Genomic DNA, 19,579 nt, shown 5'->3' on the forward strand with positions numbered 1-19,579 from the left:
CCACACACACCCCAGCAAGATGAGAGTTTCAGACCCTCAATCTTCTGCCTGTAGAGTCTCAAACTCAGGTTCAAATTAAAGCCAGACTGTTGATAAAAATTCCCTCTATTCTGCTGTCTTCCTAGCCCTTTCAACAAAACTTGTTGGTTGTCTATTTTACATATAGTACTGTGTTTATGTTTATCTCAGACTGCTAATTTATCCCTAGATTCATGGGGTCGCAAAGAGTTGGACACGACTGAGCGACTGAGCTGAACTGAACACCTTCCTCTTTGGTAACCTAAGTTTGTTTTCCATGTCTCTGGGTATAGTTCTGTTTTGTAAATAAGCTCATTTGTATCTTTTTTTTTTTTTTCCCCGATTCCACATACAAAAGATACCATATTCTATTATTTTTCTCTGTCTGCCTTGCTTCACTCTGGACAATAATCTCTGTGTCCATCCACCCATCCACGTTGCTGCAGATAGCATTATTTCATTCTTTTAAAATGGAACAGATTACATCAATACATACAATGGAACTTGGTGCATAACATCTATCAAAATATGGAACTTCATTTAGCCTTATTAGAACCTCAGCGTGTTGGATATTGCATTTCTTTCCTTTAATCCCTTTGATTTAGCCAAGATAGGATTCAAACCGAGAGCTTGTGTGCTATGGGCAATGCTTCCTCCACCATGACACACATGACTGCTGGTGTCACTTGAATGGAATAATCTCTCATTAGAGAGGCAGTCTGTTTATTTCTATATCCTTCCTGAGCCCAGCAGTCACACTCAGCACCTTCCCAGGCCATTTGCAATGCCCTCTCCTCCCTCCTGGACTTCCTAGGTGGCTCAGCGGTAAAGAATCTCCATGCCAATGCAGGAGACACGGGTTTGATCCCTGGGTCAGGACAATCCCCTGGAGAAGGAAATGGCAACCTACTCCAGTATTCTTGCCTGGGAACTCCCACGGACAGAAGAGCTGCTAAGTCGCTTCAGTCATGTCCGACTCTGTACGACCCCATAGACGGCAGCCCACCAGGCTCCCCCGTCCCTGGGATTCTCCAGGCAAGAACACTGGAGTGGGTTGCCATTTCCTTCTCCAATGCATGAAAGTGAAAAGTGAAAGTGAAGTCGCTCAGTTGTCTGACTCTGCGACCCCATGGACTGCAGCCTACAAGGCTCCTCCGTCCACGGGATTTTCCAGGCAAGAGTACTGGAGTGGGGTGCCATTGCCTTCTCCAGACAGAAGGCTATAGTCCATGGGGGTTGCAAAAGAGTCAGACACAACTGAGGAAACACACACATGCACACATGCACACACACACACACACACACACATACACACACACCATCGCTCCTGGCTTTCTTCTGTTGTGCATTTCCCCTACAATGCCTTTTCCTTCCCCTGCACTTAGCCATCGTCACCCATCCATTAAGAATCAAAGGTCAACCTTTAACTGGAATCTTGCAGGCTTTTGATTTTGAGTTAAGATCAATCACATACTGTCTTGTTGTAGTCTTGAACTATCCCAGGTTTATACATATGTCTTCCCTACCCTCTCCAATCCCCGTTCCATTAAGGAAAGTGTCTATGCCTGGCATTTTCTTTTGTCCTCAAAGACGTGAGCACAACACTTCTATCTGTTAAGTGTTTCTTTGATCTCATTTACATGAAAATCTTTTATAAGTCAGAACTAGAAAATACAAATTGAAAAAGGCATCTGTAGGAGAATTGACTTTTAGTTAACTCTGAGAGCTCCAAATCCCCCTCTTTGTTTTGGTTGCCAGTAAGCTCACAGATGAGTTTTGTGTTCCATTTCCAAAGCTACACTGAGTCTAGGTTTTCTGCTAAAATTTAATTGCTTCGTTTCCATGCCCCTCCCACCATTCTCAACTCAACCCATGTACTTGCCACTCATTTCCTTTCCTTTCCTTTATTTTGAACTTGTATCTCCATCTTGATGGTTTTATTATTTTATTGTATCTGTGCTTAGTATAAGTCCCAATTATATTTTGGAAATAAGTAAAGTGTAAGGGGAAACTGCCAAGTCCAAGACCAGGCACATAAAAAGATAATCGGCATAGGCATATAAATTCATGTACATAAAATTTTTTTGTAGATGAGTTTTCTATTCTAGAACTGCCTTCTCAGCATATAATTATATTTAAAATAATTTTAAAATAAAGTTTATTTTTCTAACATAAAATCAATTTCTCAATTTCCATTATAAGATGTTGTCATTCTTGTTTAGTCACTAAGTCATGTCCAGTTGGACTGTAGCCCACCAGGCTCCTCTGTCCATAAGATTTCCCGGGCAAGAATACTGGAATGGGTTACTGTTTCATTCTCCAGGGCATCTTCACAACCCAGGGACTGAACCTGTGTCTCCTGCATTGGCAGGCAGATTCTTTACCACTGAGCCATCAATGTTAGGAAAACACAAAAGTTAAAAGAAAAAAAAAAAAGAAGAAGACCAAAAATATGCTGTGTAGTCCTAGCATCTAAAGCCAGCCACAATTAAGACTCATGATATCATTTCATACTATGTTTTAGTATAGCTGGCATTATAACAATAATGCACAGAAGCACATATATCCTGATTTTCACTATTAAAACATGTATCCCTACACTGTAGAATGTCTATAATTTATAATTAAATTGTTAGTTGCCAGAAAGACACTGGAATAAAAAATAAGTCCATATTTCTGTTTTATGAGACAGAAGCCAGAGTTCAGAAAAGCCAAGGCAACAGAGATCTGTGGGGCAAGTAAGATGGCAAGAGAGGTGCAAGAGAAGGGCTTGGGGGTCTGCAGGGGTGCCCTTGACTTTCTGGCTGAGTATGAACTGGCTCCTGAGTGAGAGGGCATTACCTGTGAGAGCGGTAGACGGAAAAGTCCCCAGAGCTTGGGCAGAATGAAACCAGTTGTCTTCCCACCAGCCATAGACAAAAAACTCAACTAAACACGGGGCATTACGTAGAATCTTCGGAAGGCTGTTTTCTTAAATTGGGCCAAATAAAATTCTGACAGCATAACAAAGCTTAAAAGCAAGCCTCAAAAGGATCCAACTAATTCTAAATAACTGGGAGCCACAACTACAACAAAATCTGCAATCAACAATATACTAAAAATGTCCTACATTAAGTCCAACATTTTCAGACATACAAAAAAGCAGGAAAATATGACCAAATACCAGGAGAAAAATCAATCAGTAGAATCAGAACCAGAAACAACAGTCACTATAAGACAATTATAAACATATCCCATATGTTCAAGCAGGTAAAGGAAAATATAAGCATGATGGATAGAGAAATGAAATATATTTTTAGAAGACCCAAGTGGAACGTATAGACATGAAATATACAACATTTGAAATGAAAGATATATCAAATGAGATTAACAGATTAGACTCTGCAGAATCAAAAATTAACTACCTTGCATATATAGCAACAGAAAGCAAGGAAAATTAAAGCAAAATGAGCAGGATCAGTAACGCCTGGTAAAATATAAAGCATTCTAACATATAAGTAACTGGATTTCAAGAAGGAGGCAGAGGAGACAGAAAAATGTTTCATAAAATAATGTTTTAAAATTTTACAAACTTGACGAAAACTATAGGCCCACATATCTAAGAAGTTCAAAAAACCACAGCAGAATAAACCCAAAGAAAACCACACCGAGTTTCATCAAAGTCAAATTGCTGAAACACAGAAATAAAAAGAAAATTTTAAAAGCATCCAGAGAAATACTGCAAATCATGTCCAGAAGAACAAAGATTAAAATAACAGAAGACTCCTTAGTGAAAATTACACAAAATAAAATGGTAGGAGGTAATTTGGATTTAAGTAAATTAATGAAGAGTGCTGGAAATGGTAAACATAAGTTTTCCCTCTCATTATAAAAACTCTTTCAAAAGTAATTTACTACTTAAAGCAAAATAACAACGACTTATTGTGGGATTTAGCAGATTTATGAAAGTAAACGGCGATAATGGTGACTTCCTTCACGGCAAATAGATGGGGAAACAATAGAAACAGTGACAGACTATTATTGATCTCCAAAATCACTGCAGATGGTGACTGCAGCCATGAAATTAAAAGACGCTTGCTCTTTGGGAGAAAAGCTATGACCAATCTGGACAGTATGTTAAAAATCAGAGACATTGCTTTGCCAACAAAGATCCATATATTCAAAGCTATGGTGTTTCCAGTGGTCATGTATGGATGTGAGAGTTGGACCATGAAGAAGACTGAGTGCCGAAGAATTGATGCTTTTGAACTGTGGTGTTGGAGAAGACTCTTGAGAGTCCCTTGGACTCCAAGAGATCAAACCAGTCCATCCTAAAGGAAATCAGTCCTGAATATTCACTGGAAGTACTGATGCTGAAGCCCCAATACTTTGGACACCTGATGTGAAGAGCTGACTCATTTGAAAAGACCCTGATGCTGGGAAAGATTGAAGGCAGGAAGAGAAGAGGACAACAGAGGATGAGATGGTTGGATGGCATCACTGACTCAATGGACATGAGTTTGAGCAAGGTCCAGGAGATAGTGAAGGACAGGGAAGCCTGGAGTGCTGCAGTCCATGGGGTCGCAAAGAGTTGGACATGACTGAGTGACTGAAAACAACAAGATACAAGTAAAATATATTTCACAAATATCATAAAAGTTAGGAAAAAAGAAGTAGATTTATATTATTCTAAGGGTCTTCTGCTATACCTGAAGTGGTATAATATTTGAAGGTAGGCTGCAAACATTTACATAGATAGATAGATAGACAGAAAGATCGATCTCACACTGGACTAAAGAATAAGTACAGATTTCTATCTAAAGAGAGACAAAGAGATGGAACAATAAGCCATAAAGGAAATAAAATAAAATTTTTAAATATTCATTTGTTTCAAAAGATAACAGGAAAAGAGGGAAAAATATAGAATGGACAGAAGGATTAACTATAAAACTAATAGCAAGATGATAGAAAACTCAACCATATCAATAATTACATTAAATGTAAATGGTCCAAACTCTTCAATTAAAGTCAGAAATCATCACATTGTATAAAAAAGCAAAGCGCAATGCATTAGTCAGAGTTCTTTAGTGAAACAGAACTAGCACCATGAGAGATTTACTTTAAGGAATTCGTTCACATAGTTGTGGAGCTGGCAAGTCCAAAATGCTCAGGGCAGGCCAATAGCTGGAAGGAAGAAATGATTTTGGACTCCTGAGCCTGAAGGCAATCTGGAAGCAGAATTCTTCCTTGGGGGACCTTAGTCACCTAAGTCCTTCAACTGACTGGATGAGTCTCACCCACATTAGGTAGGTTAATCAGCTTCAATCGAAGTCTACTGATTTAAATGTTAGTCTCATCTAAAAGCAACATCTAGACTGGTGTTTGACCAAACAACTGGTACTGTAATCTAGTCAAGTTGACATATAAAATTAGCCATCACACTCAATTAAATGCTTCTCTAAGAAACCAATTCTAAATATAAAAACAGATAGTTTAAAGTAAAAAGATGGCAAAATATATACAAAGCAAACACCAGTCAAAACAATGCTGGAGAGATTATATTAACATCAGAAAAAGTAGACTTGAGAAAAAGAAATATTAACAAGGATAAAGAAGATATTTCTTACAATTGAGGAGTCAAATCACCAAGAGGACATAAGAATCCTAATAGAGAGCTTCAAATGATTTGAAGCAAAATATGATAGACCTGAAATGAGTTATTGATAAGCCTACAATTACATTTGGAGGCTTCTGGGCTCTTCCCTCAGTAAATGACAGAACATGTTGACAGAAAATCAGTAAGGATGTAGACGACTCAAACAACACTATCAACCAATTTGACCTACTTGACATTTAGAGAATACCCATTAACAGCCTAATACACGTTCTTTTTAAATGCACATTGGATATTCACGAAGATAAATGATATTCTGGGCCATAAAACAGGATTCAGTTAATTTAACACTGTTAAAATCATATAAAACATATTCTTTGAGCATAATGGAATTAAATTAGCAATCAATAAAAGAAGAATATGTGAAAATTCCCAGACATTTGAAAATGAAACTAAAAGCTGTTTAATTTAGTAACTGAAGAAGAAAGTATAAGAGAAATCAGATAAAATTTTGAAATAAATGAAAATGCAGGATATCAAAATCTGTGAGATGCAGCTTCAGCAGCACTTAGAGGGAAAATTATATCATTATTATTTACACTAGAAAAAGGTCTTAAGTCAGTGATCTTAGTTTCTACTTTGATAAATTAGAAGAAAGGCAAATTCAAAGAAAGGAAGCTGAAGCAGGGGAAACATAAAGAACAGTCATCAATGAAAACAGAACAACAAGTGGGAAAATCAATGAAACAAAAAGCAGGTTCTTTGGAAAGATGTATACAATCAGTAAACTTTTAGACAGACTGAACGTGCACACACTTACACACATGTGCGCACAAGCACACACGAGAAGCCAGACACAGAGGAGGAAAGAGGGAGGGAGAAAGAAAGGGAGAGGACACAAATGAAAAATATCAAGTATCAGAAAAAGAGATCACAGAAGATGCTGCAGACCTCAAAATGGCAATAAAGGAATATTAGGAACAGCTTCGTTTCAACACATTTGATAACAGACAAAGTAAGCAAGCCTCTTGAAAGACACAAACAACCAAATTTCTTCAAGAAATAGATCACCTGTATGCCCTTATATCTCTTTTATAAAGTTGAATTTATAGGGAAGAATACCAAAATCATGAAGTATACAAGAAAGATAGTGATAGATGGAGCTTTATCAAATTTTTGCTGTTTAGGGGAACTATAAGACTGAGAGAAAACATCTGTAAAATGAATATCTGATTAAACAGTTGCAATCAGAGTATCAAAATAAGTCTTGCCGAATAACAATAAGAAGATAACAGGCTCTATTCAAAAACTGGCAAATATTTTAACAGGCACTTCTCTGAAGAAGAGAGACACAAATAATAAATATGCTCCACATAATTTGTTGCTCAGTTCAATTCAGTCGCTCAGTCGTGTCTGACTCTTTGCGACCCCATGAATCGCAGCACGCCAGGCCTCCCTGTCCATCACCAACTCCCAGAGTTCACTCAGACGCATGTCCATCAGGTCGGTGATGCCATCCAGCCATCTCATCCTCTGTCATCCCCTTCTCCTCCTGCCCCCAATCCCTCCCAGCATCAGGGTCTTTTCCAATGAGTCAACTCTTCTCGTGAGGTTGCCAAAGTACTGGAGTTTCAGCTTCAGCATCATTCCTTCCAGTGAACACCCAGGGCTGATCTCCTTCAGAATGGACTGGATGGATCTCCCTGCAGTCCAAGGGACTCTCAAGAGTCTTCTCCAACACCACAGTTCAAAAGCATCAATTCTTCGCAACTCAGCCTTCTTCACAGTCCAACTCTCACATCCATACATGACCACTGGAAAAACCGTAGCCTCGACAAGACGAACCTTTGTTGGCAAAGTAATATCTCTGCTTTTTGATATGCTATCTAGGTTGGTCATAACTTTTCTTCCAAGGAGTAAGTGTCTTTTAATTTCACGGCTGCAGTCACCATCTACAGTGATTTTGGAGCCCCCCAAAATAAAGTCTGACACTGTTTCCACTGTTTCCCCATCTATTTCTCATGAAGTGATGGGACCGGATGCCATGATCTTCGTTTTCTGAATGTTGAACTTTAAGCCAACTTTTTCACTCTCCTCTTTCACTTTCATCAAGAGGCTTTTTAGTTCCCCTTCACTTTCTGCCATAAGGGTAGTGTCATCTGCATATCTGAGGTTATTGATATTTCTCCCGGCAATCTTGACTCCAGCTTGTGCTTCTTCCAGCCCAGCATTTCTCATGATGTACTCTGCATATAAGTTAAATAAGCAGGGTGACAGTATTCAGCCTTGACGAACTCCTTTCCCTATTTGGAACCAGTCTGTTTTTCCATGTCCAGTTCTAACTGTTGCTTCCTGACCTGCATATAGGTTTCTCAAGAGGCAGGTCAGGTGGTCTGGTATTCCCATTTCTTTCAGAATTTTCCTCAGTTTATTGTGATCCACACAGTCAAAACCAGAAAAGTACAAGTATACATCCTCTAGAATGGCTGACATTTAAAACTCAGATACTACCAGTTCTTGGTGGAGCAACTGGAATGCTCAGTCATTGCTGTTAGGTATGTGGAATGGTACAGCTGCTTTGGAAAACCATTTGGCAGTTTTTAGTAAAGTGAAATATACACCCTACAATCTGAGAATCCCACTCCTAGGTGTTTACCAAAGAAAGAAAGAAAGTGAAAGAAAGTGGAGTTGCTCAGTCATGTCCGACTCTTTGCGACCCCTTGGACTATAGCCCACCAGGCTCCTCTGTCAGGGGATTCTTCAGGCAAGAGTACTGGAGTGGTTTGCCATTTGGTGTTTACCAACATTAAATGAAAATTTGTGTTTATACAAAGATGGTATTACAGTGATCCAGCTTTACTTAACCCCTAATAAAAACAACCTAAATGATTGTCTATCAGTGAACAGATAGATTAGATCTTGATATATCCATGCAAAAAAGAAGGATCAAATTCCTGATACATTCAATAGTGTGGCTGGATCTCCAGAGCATGCTAAGTGAAGGTGGTGAGGCTCAAAGTCTACAGATGGTAGGACTGTTGTTGTGCTTTAGTTGCTAAGTCAAGTCTGACCTTTATGCCACTCCATGGATTTTAGCCCTGCCAGGCTCCTCTATCTGTGGGATTTCTCAGGCAAGAATACTAGAATTTGTTGCCATTCTGTTTTCCAGGGGATCTTCCTGACTCAGGGATTGAAACTGAGTCTCTTGTATTGGCAGGTGGATTCTTTACTGCTGAGCCACCAGGGATGCCCTATGGTGGTATACTATTTATATAAAATTATAGATACATAGACAGGGGAGCCTGGCAGGCTATGGTCCATGGGGTTGCAAAGAGTCAGACGTGACTGAGCGACTTTCACTTTCATAGATACAGAAAAATTAAAGTCATGAAAAGTAAACCTGTGGTTTTTAGGGATAGGAGGGGGGAAATGACTGCAAATGCGTCTAAGGGAGCTTTGAGGGATGAAAATGTCCCGTATCTTGATTGTAGAAATGGTTTTACATGACTGGGGTACATTTATCAGAGTTCATCAATTATAGTCCCCAAAGTGGTAAATTTTATTTTGTGTAAATTTAATTTCAATATAGCTGGTTATAAAATAGTAGCTATATTTGACACAGAAACATATAAAGATGGAAAATAAGTCCGCTATCTAATAACATTTAATCATTGCAGAAAGGGCTTCCCAAGGGGCTCAGTGCCAAAGAATCCACCTCCCAACGCAGGTCACGTAAGACACATGTGTTTGATCCCTGGATTGAGAAGATCTCCTGGAGCAGGAAATGGCAACTCACTCCAGTACTCTTTTCTGGAAATTTCCATGGACAGAGAAGCCTGGTGGGGTGAGTTGGACATGACTGAAGTGAGCGTGCACACATGCTTTGTAGAAAATGTGCAATTACTGTCTCTTTTCCATACCCAATTGTGAATTTTCTAGCAAAAATATTTTTGAATATATAACATACATGTATGCATATAGTAACTCCATATACATAATGTAACATTAATCATTTAATATTTCATCAACTTTATGGGCCAAATTTTATTTAATCGTTTCCTAGTTATTGGAAATTTAAGTTGCTTACCGTATTTCTCCATCACAAATGATGTGATAAACATTTTTTGCACATAAAAAGTTTTCCACCCAAATTTCAGAACTTCAATTTTATTGTACCATTAACACCAACAACAAAAAAGCATTAGGGCTTTGGATAAAATAAATCCTTTTTTTCCCTCAGATGACATGGTCTCAGGTATGTGCCCAAGCCACAGAATTAATCAATGATGGATTACAGAGAACAATCAAGGTTTTCACCTCTCGGTTGTAGGCTCCTACCATCTGTATAAAGTGATACTAACACTTAGGAGATATTTATATGAGTCAGAAATATTTCTAATCAAACCTTTATATCAACTCACATAATCTTTACATCAGCCTTTGAAGTAAGTACTATCATTTTCTGTGTTCCACAGATGAAACCAGGGAGACACAAAGAGATTAAGGGACTCACTCTAGGTAACATAGCTACTGAGTGACAGCTGGAATTCAGGCGCATTCTGGCTTCCACCAAACCGCCTCTTGAAATGTGTTAGCAATTCCACCAGGATAACTTGTACATGGAGGCATTTATGGAGGAAAATGATCCTCCCACCAGCTTTTTCCTTCTTGCTTTTCTTTCCCCTTCCTTGGACACTAAAGAAAGTTTCCACTCTACCCAGAAGACTTTGTGGCCATGGGTTAAAATATAACAAGAGCTTAAATAATCAAAAGAATGAAGTATTACACTCAAAATTCCAAGAAAAAGTGATCAAGCTTCAGTGCTTCATACACCCCTTCTGCACTGGATTTCAAAAGTGGGCCACGTTGGAGCGCTGACATGAACGCTTTGCAGGTTTAACGCTGCATTTTCCTGTGTCATGATACTTCGGGGGACAGACGTTGTTAACCCTCTTCTCTGAATTGGTGGCCTGTGTTGTGTGCACAGCTTACTTTCTGGTCATGCCCTGCTGCTGCTACTGCTGCTAAGTCGCTTCAGTTGTGTCCGACTCTGTGCGACCCCATAGATGGCAGCCCACCAGGCTCCCCCGTCCCTGGGATTCTCCAGGCAAGAACACTGGAGTGGGTTGCCATTTCCTTCTCCAATGCATGAAAGTGAAAAGTGAAAATGAAGTCACTCAGTCATGTCCAACTCCTAGCCACCCCATGGACTGCAGCCTACCAGGTTCCTCCGTCCATGGGATTTTTCCAGGCAAGAGTACTGGAGTGGGGTGCCATTGCCTTCTCCGGGGTCATGCCCTACAATACACAAAACTTATTTCAGACATCTGCTCCCCCAGACAAAACTTCTAACTGCCTACAGTGCCTTGAAATGGACAGAGATGTTTGCAAGCAGCTCAATCTTCATAAACCTCTCTTTTCCCTCCTTGCTTTTCCCCACGTAATCTCAGCTACTAGTATGGTTTTGCATACTTTTATCTCCAAATGAAATTTCTAGCCCAAGTCCTTCCTCAGACAGTCAGACCAACCCCTCTTATGTCTTCTCACTAGTTCCTGCTAGAAGTCTGCAGTCATCTTAAATTTCATATGGTCAAAGCAAGCTCTTCTTGCTTTTTTGCACACCAAGCTGCTCCTCTTCTGTCTATTCCATCTCCTTAATGGCAGCATTAACTATACTGTTGCTCAGGCCAAAAAAAGGAAAAAGGAAGTAATTGGACTTGACATTTCTCTTTTCTCGCATCCAGTCAAACATGAACCCCATTGATTATACTCCCAACCTCTATCTCAATCTGACTATTTATTTCTCTCTTCCTTAGTCTTAATGACCCTCCCCTCTCACCTGTATCTCTGCAGGAGCCAGTTGACTGATAGACCACATGCATTGCTGGGTCTCTGACAAATCCATCCTCCCCTGGCAGCCCAAGTGATCTTTTCGAAACACAAATCTGTCCCTGTCACGCTGTGGCTGAAACCCATTGATGGATTCCCATTGTTTGGAGGATAAAGTGAAAATCCATAGCATGGCCCACACGAGTCTGTCGGGTCTGACTTCTGACAATGCTCATCTGTAGCCTCAGCTCACTCTCCCCCTGGACAGTCACCCAGGCCCCTTCTGCTCCTTTGGACACGCCAGACTCCTTCCTCTTTCTGGTGATGCTCTTTCCTTGCCTCTTCAATTAGCCGATTCATTTTTACCCTTTAGTTCTCAGATTAAACACCACATCATCAAAGAAGTCTTCCCTTTCCACTTATTCTCCTTCCCACACCCAAGCTAAGTGCCTCTCTCCCCTTAAGTGTTCCCGCACTCGGCTGTATCTACAGCCGCTGTAGTCATTTTCATATGTTCTTACGGATTGCCTGACTCTGTCAGTGGACCTTGAGGTTCCCGAGGGTAGGATCTGTATCTTATTTGTTTATTCCAACATCTCCAGAGCTAACACAGAGCCTGGTCCCACAGAATGGTATTTAGTAAACTCACATGGAATCAACAAGATCCAAAAAGCCTTTCCCTACACAGAAGTTGGAAACTTCCGATGGCTCATGACGCTTTCCACGTTGGCACTGCAGCCCTCTGTGCCAGGCCTACCCATCAACTCATTTTCCTCTGCAGAGTCAAGTCTTCAAACATGCTCATTCCCTGCTGGTGAGTTATGTCCCCCACAGCCACCAGAGCCCAAACTGCCTCGGTAGCCAAGGCCCCTCTGGGCAGAAGTGCTCAGGCCCAACCCTCATGGAAAAACTTAATCCAGAAAGAAACAAATAAAGAGAAACCAGAACGAGAAGGCTGCCTTTATTACAGCTAAACTGTTGGCTTAACTTCCTAAAATACCGTTGAATTTTCTTTCTGCATACAGCTGTGTTTATAGAAGGCAATATCATGTATGTAAATAAATTCAGATGCCGCTCGAGTTATTTTAAAACAATCAGTCTAACACTAATCAGCTTACTCAGAGACATAATCTTACCCTAAAAAAGTGACAAATCACTACACAGTGTGCAGAGTAAAATATGTGGAGAGGAAGTGGAATACAAATGTGAGAACCTGCCAGTGTCAGAATGTGGGGTTGGTCACCCCAGACGCATCAGAAGAGCGGCCTTCAGCTTCTTCCTCACCCTCTCCTTCCAGCTTTCTGAGGTGGACAGACAGCGTTGACGATATATTTGTCCCCAGCGCACTGCAAAAGCACACGCTCCCCTCTATTCACCGCTGTGCTTATTCAGTTTATGTTTACTCCTGGAATCTTGGTACCCCCTGACCTTCCAGAAAAACAGCCTCTGCTTCAAGTTGTTGTTGTTCAGTTGCTAAGTCCTGTTTGGTTCTTTGCTTACCCCATGGATTGCAGCAGGCCAGGCTCCTCTGTCCTTCACCGTCTTCTGGAGTTTGCTCAAGTTTATGTCCATTCAATCAGGGATATTGTAACCATCTCATCCTCTGAAGCCTCCTTCTCCTTTTTGCCTTCAGTCTTTCCCAGCATCAGGATCTCTTCCAAAGAGTCAGCTCTTCACATCAGGTGGCCACAGGATTGGTGCTTCGGCTTTAACATCCAATGAATATTCAGGGTTGATTTCCTTTAGGGTGGACTTGTTTGATCTCCTTGCAGTCCAAGGGACTCTCAAGAGTCTTCTCCAGGACCATGATTTGAAAGCTTCAGTTCTTCAGCACTCAGCCTTCTTTTCCACCTCAAATATCCTCTTTTGTATATCATATTGTCCTATCTCATATTTATTTTAACACCATCTTACATAATATGGACAATCATTGCCACTAATTCCTAAAAGTTATTAAGCACTAATTGTGTCTCAGACACCCCCTCCCACCACAAGCATGAAATTCATTCAGAGAGGTCTCCGCCTCTGAGGTCCTGTATCGTCATCCCAATAGCTGAGGAAACTGAGGCAGTGTTCAAGAGCCTGCCAGAGCTCACACAGCTAGTACACAGCTCAACCAGAGCTCCAGCAACTTCACTGCCTGTGTGTGTGTTTGTTGCTTAGCTGTGTCTGACTCATTTGTGACTAGCCTGCTGGGCCCTTCTGTCCACAGAATTCTCCAAACAAGAATACTGGAGTGGGTTGCAGGAGATCTTCCCAACTCAGGGATCGAACCCAGGTCTCCTGCATCGCAGGCATATTCTTGACCATCTGAGCCACCAGAGACATCGCTGACATTTATCATCTGCCAGGCTCCCAGGTTTGCCTTTCAGTTCAGTTCAGTTCAGTCGCTCAGTTGTGTCCAACTCTTTGCGATCCCATGAAATGCAGCACGCCAGGCCTCCCTATCCATCACCAACTCCTGGAGTTCACCCAGACTCAGGTCCATCGAGTCCATGATGCCATCCAGCCATCTCATCCTCTGTCGTCCCCTTCTCCTCCTGCCCCCAATCCCTCCCAGCATCAGGGTCTCCTCCAATGAGTCAACTCTTCGCATGAGGTGGCCAGAGTACTGGAGTTTCAGCTTCAGATCATTGCTTCCAAAGAAATCCCATGGCTGATCTCCTTCAGAATGGACTGGTTGGATCTCCTTGCAGTCCAAGGGACTCTCAAGAGTCTTCTCCAACACCACAGTTCAAAAGCATAAATTCTTCAGTGCTCAGCCTTCTTCACAGTCCAACTCTCACATCCATACATGACCACTGGGAAAACCATAGTCTTGAATAGACGGACCTTTGTTGGCAAAGTGATGTCTCTGCTTTTGAATATGCTATCTAGGTTGGTCATAAATTTTCTTCCAAGGAGTAAGCGTCTTTTAATTTCATGGCTGCAGTCACCATGTGCAGTGATTTTTGGAGCCCAAAAAAATAAAGTCTGACACTATTTCCACTGTTTCCCCATCTATTTCCCATGAAGTGATGGGACCAGATGCCATGGTCTTTGTTTTCTGAATGTTGAGCTTTAAGCCAACTTTTTCACTCTCCTCTCTCACTTTCATCAAGAGGCTTTTTAGTTCCTCTTCACTTTCTGCCATAAGGGTGGTGTCATCTGCATATCTGAGGTTGTTGATATTTCTCCTGGCAATCTTGATTCCAGCTTGTGTTTCTTCCAGCCCAGCGTTTCTGATGATGTACTCTGCATATAAGTTAAATAAGCAGGGTGACAATATACAGCCTTGACGTACTTCTTTTCCTATTTGGAACCAGTCTGTTGTTCCATGTCCAGTTCTAACTGTTGCTTCCTGACCTGCATACAGATTTCTCAAGAGGCAGGTAAGGTGGTCTGGTATTCCCATCTCTTTCAGAATTTTCCACAGTTTGTGGTGATCCACACAGTCAAAGGCTTTGACATAGTCAATAAAGCAGAAATAGATGTTTTTCTGGAACTCTCTTGCTTTTTCCATGATCCAGCAGATGTTGGCAATTTGATCTCTGGTTCCTCTGCCTTTTCTAAAACCAGCTTGAACATCTGGAAGTTCACGGTTCACATACTGCTGAAGCCTGGCTTGGAGAATTTTGAGCATTACTTTACTAGCATGTGAGATGAGTGCAATTGTGAGGTAGTTTGAGCATTCTTTGGCATTGCCTTTCTTTGGGATTATAATGAAAACTGACCTTTTCCAGTCTTGTGGCCGCTGCTGAGTTTTCCAAATTTGCTGGCATATTGAGTGCAGCCCTTTCACAGCATCATCTTTCAGGATTTGAAATAGCTCAACTGGAATTCCATCACCTCCACTAGCTTTGTTCATAGTGATGCTTTCTAAGGCCCCCTTGACTTCACATTCCAGGATGTCTGGCTCTAGATGAGTGATCACACCATCATGATTATCTGGATCATGAAGATCTTTTTCGTATAGTTCTTCTGTGTATTCTTGCCACCTCTTCTTAATATCTTCTGCTTCTGTTGGGTCCAGACCATTTCTCACCTTTATTGTGCTCATCTTTGCATGAAATGTTCCCTTGGTATCTCTAATTTTCTTGAAGAGATCTCTAGTCTTTCCCATTCTGTTCTTTTCCTCTATTTCTTTACATTGATCACTGAAGAAGCCTTTCTTATCTCTCTTTGCTATTCTCTGGAACTCTGCATTCAGATGCTTATATCTTTCCTTTTCTCCTTTGCTTTTTGTCTCTCTTCTTTTCACAGCTATTTGTAAGGCCTCCCTAGACAGCCATTTTGCTTTTTGCATTTCTTTTCCATGGGGATGGTCTTTATCCCTGTCTCCTATACAATGTCACAAACTGCATTCCATAGTTCATCTGGCACTCTATCTATCAGATCTAGGCCCTTAAATCTATTTCTCACTTCCACTGTATAATCATAAGGGATGTGATTTAGGTCATACCTGAATGGTCTAGCGGTTTTCCCTAAGTCTAAGGTTTACCTTAGACTGAAGTTATTTCCTACTACCTGAATGTGGAGAGAGAAATTTAGCTGTTTTAGGGAGGTGGAAACTGAGGCTCTGGGAGGCAATGTAATTTGCTAGTCTCGTTTCTCAGATGAGATGAGGTGGAACTGAATCTGAACGCACCTCTATTTTCCCTCTGTATGTTTTCATTCTAGCAAAAAATGTGTCCAAACACTGGCTCCATTTCCCTCTAGTTATTTGTACAAATGACTTCGTAGTAAGCCTGGTATGTGCAAGATAGTTGAGTGACAAAGTGTTTTACTTTTTATTTATTTATTTATTTATTAATGGGCACCATATTTGACCCAAAGAAAGTCCTCTGGTTCCTCTTGAGGAGTTTACAGTCTAGCAGAGAACAAAGGACTGCCCATGAGTTAGTAAGAGACTTCTGTGCTCAGAAACCCAGCACAGCCTTCAGAAGAGGGAGAGGTGAGAGATGTGATGGCTGGAGGGCTTGACAGTCCCCGGTGAGATGGACACGCCTGGATCGCCATTCCAGCTCTGCTGGTCCCGGCTGTGTGACCTTGATCGAGTTTTTGCATAGAGTGAAAAAGCTGGCTTAAAGCTCAACATTCAGAAAACTAAGATCATGGCATCTGGTCCAATCACTTCATGGGAAATAGATGGGGAAACAGTGTCAGACTTTATTTTTTTGGGCTCCCAAAATCACTGCACATGGTGATTGCAGCCATGAAATTAAAAGACACTTACTCCTTGGAAGAAAAGTTATGACCAACCTAGATAGCATATTCAAAAGCAGAGACATCACTTTGCCAACAAAAGTCTGTCTAGTCAAGGTTATGGTTTTTCCTGTGGTCATGTATGGATGTGAGAGTTGGACCGTGAAGAAAGCTGAGCACTGAAGAATTGATGCTTTTGAACTGTGGTGTTGGAGAAGACTCTTGACAGTCCCTTGGATGCAAGGAGATCCAACCAGTCCATTCTGAAGGAGATCAGCCATGGGATTTTTTTGGAAGGAATGATGCTGAAGCTGAAACTCCAGTACTTTGGCCACCTCCTGCAAAGAGTTGACTCATTGGCAGAGACTCTGATGCTGGGAGGGATTGGGGGCAGGAGGAGAAGGGGATGACCGAAGATGAGATGGCTGGATGGCATCACAGACTCTATGGACGTGAATCTGGGTGAAATCCAGGAGTTGGTGATGGACAGGGAGGCCTGGCGTGCTGCAATTCATGGGGTCGCAAAGAGTTGGACACAACTAAGCAACTGAACTGAACTGAACTGAAAACCTTTGTTTCCTCATTGATCATATGAGGATGATCTCTCCTTTTTGTACCTGGGTAAATGGGGCAGGTCTGGTGGCTCAGATGGTGAAGAAGCTGCCTGCAATGCAGGAAACTTGGGTTTGATCCCTGGGTTGGGAAGATCCTCTGGAGGAGGAAATAGCAAACTGCTCCAGTATTTTTGCCTGGGAAACCCCATGGACAGAGGAGCCTGATGGACTACAGTCCATGGGGTTGAAAAAATTCAGACATTACTGAGCAACTGGGCATGCAAGCATGCCCACGCCTGCTAAAATAACTACCATCTGCACCACCCTGTAATAGTTCCTCCTCCTCTCACCACTCCTAATATTACGACGTCTACCACCATCCAGTTAGAACTTCTCCTCCTCCTCTGTCAACACAACTACCACCACCAACCTGCTATCAACCAATCCTAAAGGAGATCAGTCCTGGGTGTTCACTGGAAGGACTCATGCTGAAGCTGAAGCTCCAATACTTCAGCCACCTGATGGGAAGAACTGACTCATTGGAAAAGACCCAGATGCTGGGGAAGATTGAAGGTGGGAGGAGAAGGGGACAACAGAGGATGAGTTGGTTAGACGGCTTCACCAACTCAATGGACATAAGTTTGAGCAAGCTATGGGAGTTTGCTCAGGACATGGAGGCCTGGTGTGCTGCAGTCCATGGGGTCGCAAAAAGTTGGACACAACTGAGCAACTGAACTGAACCGCCTCCTGCTACTACTTCTAGAAGCTATCATGCTTACTAGGTACCAAGCATTGTGCTAAACACTTCACATGTATTTTTCATTTAAGCATATAAAGGTTCTGTAGTGTTTCTATTGTTCTCCTCTGATGGATGAGAAAATGGAAGCTGAAAGATAAAGGAAAATCTCAAGGCCCTGCCTTGATGAACAGCAGGGCTAAAACTCATGCCATTTCTCTCTGATTCCCCAAGACCTGTGCTCCTTCTAAGTCTCCATGCTGCTTCCAGCCATCAAAGCTTGCACAATGTGTTTTTGACTTTCCCCCTTTTCCGTGTTCTTCTGCAGGGAGATGGAAGTCCTCCCAGTGGGGAAGGACAATGGCTGGACACAGACCTTCAGGGTAAACAGGAAGCTCACACAAAGCAGCCAGCTAGCCAGGCAGCTTGTCTGCTGACCTTGGCCTCAGCCATCCTCCCCACATCTCCTGAGTGAGCAGTTCCACACCTGAGATAATCTATGCAATGACATTTCCAGGTAGGATTACACTGCCACTTGGACGACCAGCAAGAGAACCATGGGCTGGGGTCACACAGACACATGGATCAAAGGTGGTGGGTAATAATCCATCTTTCATTCACTCAAAATCCTTGTTGCCAGAGTCTTTGCCCCTTGACTCCTGCCCCCTGCAGTTGAACAGGCATATCCTGTTCATCTATGAAAAAAAAAAAAAGGCCATCACTGTCCATCCCTAATTCTGTGACACTTTATTCTGCACCTGAGAGGCAAAATTACTGGTGGATTTACCCATTTATACATTCAGTTAAACCATCATCTCTTCAGTAAGTAAGTAGTAAAGACAACTCATGACAAGGCTCTCATGCTGAACAAGAGTTTTCGTCACCCCGAAACTATCCTTCATATCACGATGTTTACTTTCTAGTCCAGAAATGGCGAAAACAGAAAAACAAGGTACTCATAAACTCTGGCAAAAGCTAGGAAGGAAACAAATGAGGATCAAAGAAGGACAAGAAGCGGGTGGGGCCGGTCAGAGATCTGGAAAGTGCTCTCAGGATTCAAGACTTGGGATGACCTCTGCCGTCTGCAGGGGAGCCAGTCGAAGCTCTTTCCCAGCGTGGGCAAAGCCTTCATGCTGGAAGGAGGTGGACAAGTCTCAGGAGCTGAGAAAATCTAGGGATCTGAGCATCAGGAAAATGGTAAAAGATGAGATTAAAGAGCTAGCCAGGCCAGACCATACCTTGCTGTCCAAGGGAAAAGTTAGAACTTTCTTCTCATCATCGTTGGAAAAGACGCGAAGGCCTTAAAACGTACAGCAATGTGTTTGGCACTGAGGCTCTGAGGATCCCTGGTGCCTTGTGCTGTGACTGAAGCTTGGGAGGGCGGTAGCTAATGACTAATGAATGACTTGCTTTGGAGAGGGACTGTTGAGAAGATGCTGGAATTCTCATGAGCGTCTACCTGGGCCACTTTGAAAACTAATCTCCAGCTTCCTGCCAATGCCTGTCACTCACTCTGGCTCCTGCCGCACCAAACTGCCACAGCCGGCGTGATTCCTAGCCTCTGCGCACCACTGTATTTCCCTGAACGGCTTTCACCTATTCTCCCTTTCCCACCGTTCTCCTGAGGAACTCGTGTGATCCAGATCCTTATGCCTCGAGGCCTAC

This window comes from Capricornis sumatraensis, chromosome 20 (genome assembly GCF_032405125.1).
Source record: "Capricornis sumatraensis isolate serow.1 chromosome 20, serow.2, whole genome shotgun sequence".
In the NCBI taxonomy this organism is placed as follows: domain Eukaryota; kingdom Metazoa; phylum Chordata; class Mammalia; order Artiodactyla; family Bovidae; genus Capricornis; species Capricornis sumatraensis.